We start from the raw sequence: 6050 nt of genomic DNA, 5'->3' as shown, positions 1-6050 counted from the left end.
CATTAGGTGGGCGCCCCTGCCTTGGAGCCTAAGTTATCTTGGTGCGACTAGAGTTGGGGTGGGGCCCTCCTCCAAGCCTCCCCCTCTTCCCGCGCTATATATAAGTGGAGGGGGCAACCCCTTCAATTACACAATTGTAGGCGCAAGGGTTGCCCCTCTCTCACTCTCTCCTCCACCAGAAATTGTTCCGTATGCCGTTAGGCTGCTCCACCCCTTCCAGTTCTTCGACGTCGCTAAGTTCTAGATGGAGAAGCGTTGTCAGATTGGTGGCTATGTACGCGTGGATACTGGCAGAGAGATCATGATTTTCATCTTTGTTCGAGGGAGAAATTCTCGTGGTTGGGAGGTTGTAAATCCTAGTTAGGAGAATCTGCACCAACGATCTCCACCAGTTCTTTCTTTCGCTGCAACTCTAGTTGGTAAGGATCCAATCTAATCCCATCGGCATCTTCATAGTGTTCCCGAGATTGGTTCGTAGGATGTTTTTTGTCTGCTTTGTACTATGTTTCCCAACACGATCATTACATTCTTTTGTCCATAGCTTATGGTGGTACCAAGCTGTGCCCGACAATTAGAGATAATGTTGTTGGGAAACGTAACATGCAACTTCAAAAAAATTCCTACGCTTACCCTCGTAGACCGAAAGCGGAAGCGTTTGACAACGCTGTTGATGTAGTCGAACTTCTTCTAGCTCCGACCGATCAAGCACCGAACGTACGGCACCTCCGAGTTCTGCACACGTTCAGCGCAATGACGTCCCTCGCCTTCTTGATCTAGCAAGGTGTCGAGGAAGTAGATGAGTTCCGTCAGCACGACGGCGTGGTGGCCGTGATCGTGAAGTGATTCTCGCAGGGCTTCGCCTAAGCACCACAAAACTATGACCGGGGGTGTAAACTGTGGAGGAGGGCGCCGCACACGACTAACGATTGTTGTTGTGTGTTCTAGGCGCCCCTCCTCATATATATAGGTGGGAGGGAGAGGGTAGAGGCAAAGGGGCGAGTGGGGCCGAATCCCACTTGGGGTCTGATGTTTGCTTGAACCACCTCGGTATTTCCCCAAATAGGAAGGGATGATGCAGCATAGCAACAGTAGGTATTTCCCTCAGTGATGAGACCAAGGTTATCAAACTAGCAGGAGAACCACGCAACACTACGTGAACGGCACCTGCACACAAATAACAAATACTCGCAACCTGACGTATTAAAGGGGTTGTCAATCTCTTTCGGGCAACGGCGCCAGAAATTGGCAAGTAGACGGGATAAAAATATGATAGATTGGATAAATATATCTCGCGGGAACGCGAGATAAAATAAATAAGAATAAATTGCAGCAAGGTATTTTTGTATTTTTGGTTTAATAGATTTGAAAATAAAAGCAAATAAAAATAGATCGCGAAGGCAAATATAATAAAGAAGTGACCCGGGGGCCATAGATTTCACTAGTGGCCTCTCTCGAGAAAAATAGCAAACGGTGGGCAAACGAATTACTGTTGGGCAATTGATAAAACTTCAAATAATCATGACGATATCCAGGCAATGATCATTATATAGGCATCACGTCCAAGATTAGTAGACCGACTCCTGCCTGCATCTAATACTATTACTCCACACATCGACCGCTATCCAGCATGCATCTAGTGTATTAAGTTCATGGAGAAGCGGAGTAATGCGATAAGAACAATGACATGATGTAGACAAGATCTATTTATGTAGAAATAGACCCCATCTTGTTATCCTTAATAGCAACGATACATACGTGTCGGTTCCCCTTCTGTCACTGGAATCAAGCACCGTAAGATCAAACCCATCACAAAGCACCTCTTCCCATTGCAAGATAAATAGATCAAGTTTTCGAAATAAAACCCGAATATCGGAGAAGAAATACGAGGCTATAAGCAATCATGCATATAAGATATCAAAGAAGACTCAAATAACTTTCATGGATAAAAAGATAGATCTGATCATAAACTCAAAGTTCATCGGATCCCAACAAACACACCGCAAAAAGAGTTACATCATATGGATCTCCAAGAGACCATTGTATTGAGAATCAAAAGAGAGAGAGGAAGCCATCTAGCTACTAACTACGGACCCGTAGGTCTACAATGAACTACTCACACATCATCGGAGAGGCACCAATGGACATGATGAACCCCTCTGTGATGGTGTCTAGATTGGATGTGGTGGTTCTGGAACTTGCGGCGGCTAGAATTGATTTTCGTCGAGTCCCCTAGGGTTTCTGGAATATTGGGGTATTTATAGAGCAAAGAGGCGGTGCGGGAGGCCACCGAGGTGGGCACAACCCACCAGGACGCGCATGGGCCTCTAGGCGTGCCCTGGTGTCTTGTGCTCACCTCGGGCTCCCTCTTCGGTACTTCTTTGGCCCACTGGATTTCTTCTGGTCTAAAAAAATCCACAAAAAGTTTCGGTGCGTTTGGACTCCATTTGGTATTGATTTCCTACGATGTAAAAAACATGCAGAAAACAACAACTGACACTGGGCACTATGTCAATAGGTTGGTGCCAAAAATGATATAAAATGATTATAAAACGATTGTAAAACATCCAAGAATGATAATATAACAACATGGAACAATAAAAAGTTATAGATACGTTGGAGACGTATCAGCATCCCCAAGCTTAATTCCTGCTCGTCCTCGAGTAGGTAAATGATAAAAACAAAATTTTTGATGTGGAATGTTGCCTAACATGCTCATCACATATTCTTTTCTTTGTAGCATGGACATTTGGACTTTTATATGGTTCAAAGCAATAGTCTAGTTTTGACATGAGAATTTCAATACTCAAGCATATCAACAAGCAACCATGTCTTTCAAAATATCAACGCTAAAATAATTAATCCCTAGCCCATTATGCTCAATCATTGATCCATTCATGAAACGCACTCGCATATTAGCTACACCCAATGCTCAAGTACGATCATAATGCCCCTTAGTTGGTGCTTTATAAGAGAAGATGGAGACTCAAATAAAAAATAAAAATTGCATAAAGTAAAGGAAAGGCCCTTCGCGGAGAGAAGTATGGATTTGTAGAGGTACCATAGCTCGAAAAAGATAGAGATAAAAACATTTTGGGAGGCACGCTTTTCCTGTCAACAAAAACGATCGAGTAGTTCCTAATATTTTCCATGCTAGATATATCATAGGCGGTTCCCGAACAGAAATTAAAGTTTATTCCTTTTTCAACCATACTTTTACTTTTCATGGCTAGCCGTATCCACGGGTGCCTTCCATACCAACACTTTCCAAGAAATTTATTATTTGACAACATAAAGTAAATTCGTTTTTCATTTCGGGACTGGGCATTCCTGATACCTTTGCCATACTCTCGTGCAATGACAAGTGAATAAACACTCATCTTGAGAATAACATATCTAGCATGGAAATATATTAGCCACCCCCTACCGTTTCATGAGCGGTACGAGCACACAAAAGAGAAATTTATTTTGAAAATTAGAGATGGCACATCCAAATTTGCTTAGAACGGCAAAAGAATACCGCATATAGGTAGGTATAGTGGACTCATGTGGCAAAAATGGTTTAAAGGATTTTGGATGCACAAGTAGTGATCATACTTAGTGCAAAATGAAGGCTAGCAAAAGATTGAGAAGCGACCAACCAAGAAACGAAAAATCTCATAAGCGAGCATTAAGCATAACTAACACCGAATAATGCACCACAAGTAGGATGTAATTTCATTGCATAACTATTGACTTTCGTGCTTGCATAGGGAATCACAAACCTTAACACCAACATTCTTACTAAAGCATAATTACTCATCAACATGACTCACATATCACATCATCATATCTCAAAACTATTACAAGGAATCAAGCTTATTTTGTCCAATGATCTTCATGAGAGTTTTTATTATATCCTCCTTGGATATCTGTCACTTTGGGACTAATTTTCATGTGTTGCTTTTGATAAGCTCAAACAAATATAAGTAAAGATCATGAGCATAATATTTCTTTCTCTCAAATTAATTTAAGTGAATCAAGAGAGAATTTCTTCAAAAATACTAAAGCACACCGTGCTAAACAAGATATAAGTGAAGCACTAGAGCAATTCCATAGCTCATAAAGATTTAAGTGAAGCATAGAGAGCAATTCTAACAAGTCATGGCATAATTTTGGCTCTCTCAAATAGGTGTGTCCAGCAAGGATTCATGACTTAAAACAAAAATCAAAACAAGCAAAGACTCATATCATACAATATGCTCCAAGCAAAACTCATAGTATGTGACGAATAAAAATATAGTTCCGAGTAAAATACCGATGGTCGTTAGAAGAAAAAGGGGATGCCACTCGGGCATCCCCAAGATTAGTTGCCTGCTTCTCTTTGGATAATAGCTTGGGATGCCATGGGCATCCCCAATCTTAGGCTCTTCTTACTCCTTATTCGTTCATCCATCGTAATATCACCCAAAACTTGAAAACTTCAATCACACAAAACTCAACAAAACCTTCGTGAGATCCGTTAGTATAAGAAAGCAAATCACTACTATAAGTACTGTTGAAAACCCATTCATATTTTATTCTTGCATTATATCTATTGTATTCTAACTTTTCTATGGCAAAAACTCTTCAAAGAAAACCATAGAATCATCAAAACAAGCACACAACGCAAAGAAAACAGAATCTGTCAAAAACATAGCAGTCTGTAGCAATCAGGTTCGAATACTCCTGTAACTCCAAAAATTCTGAAAAATTAGGACAACGTGAGAAATTTGTATATCAATCTCCTGTAAAAATTTAGAACTTTTTGTTGCTTATGTGATTTTTAAAAAATGTTTTTCTGGACGCAAAAGTTTTTGTTTTTCAGCAAGATCAAATCAACTATCACTCAACAGGATCCTAAAGGCTTTGCTTGGCACAAACACTAATTAAAACATAAAAACACAATCATAACAATAGCATAATTGTGCAAACACTCAAGAACAAAAAGCAAAAGACAAAAATAAATTTTATTCATTGGGTTGCCTCCCAACAAGCGCTATCGTTTTACGCCCCTAGCTAGGCATAAAGCAAGGATCTAAGTATTGTCATCTTTATTTCTAGATCCATAAGATGCCCTCATGATTGATTCATATGGTGGCCTAATTCTTGTTCTAGGGAAGTGTTCCATACCCTTCATTAGTGGAAATTGAAATTTAATATTGCCTTTTTCATATCAATCACAGCACCAATAGTACGTAAAAACGGTCTACCAAGAATAATTGGAGAAGACGGATTGCAAACAATATCAAGAACAATAAAATCTATGGGCACATAATTCCTATTTGCAAGAATAAGAACATCATTAATTCTTCACATAGGATATTTAATTGTAGAATCCGCGAAGTGCAAATTTAAAGAATATTCTTCGATATCGGTAAGACCAAGCACATCACAAAGAGATTTCGGGATTGTAGGAACACTAGCACCCAAGTCACATAAAGTAAAACACTCATAATTTTTAATCTTGACTTTGATAGTAGGTTCCCACTCATCATGTAATTTTCTAGGAATTGAAACTTCTAATTCCAATTTTTCTTCCAAAGCTTTTATCATAGCATCAACAATATGTTTAGTAAAAGCTTTATTTTGTTCATAAGCATGGGGTGAATTTATCATGGATTACAACAAATAAATACAATCAATCAAAGAGCAACTATCATAATTAAAGTCTTTGTAATCCAAAAGAGTGGGCACATCACTACTTAAAGTTTTGACATCTTCAAACCCACTTCTATCAATTTTCTCAACAAGATTTTCACCCTCCAAATTATTGGGACGCCTTCTAGCTAAACTTGACTCTTCTTCAGTCCCTTTTTCATCAATCTTAATTTTACTAAACAAGGAATCAATAGAAGAAACACCAATCATTTTAAGATCTCCATCACTTTTATCTTCTAACGAGATTGGTATAGCGGCCATTTGGTTTACTAGGGTAGCTTGTGTATCAGATATTTTACCTAGCAAACTTTTGGCAAAAGTATACTTAGATTGGAGATTGCAAACTTCTCTACTAATATCATCAAGTTGTTTTG

This window comes from Triticum aestivum, chromosome 1D (genome assembly GCF_018294505.1).
Source record: "Triticum aestivum cultivar Chinese Spring chromosome 1D, IWGSC CS RefSeq v2.1, whole genome shotgun sequence".
Taxonomy (NCBI): domain Eukaryota; kingdom Viridiplantae; phylum Streptophyta; class Magnoliopsida; order Poales; family Poaceae; genus Triticum; species Triticum aestivum.
Note: the sequence above shows the minus strand (reverse complement) of the source record.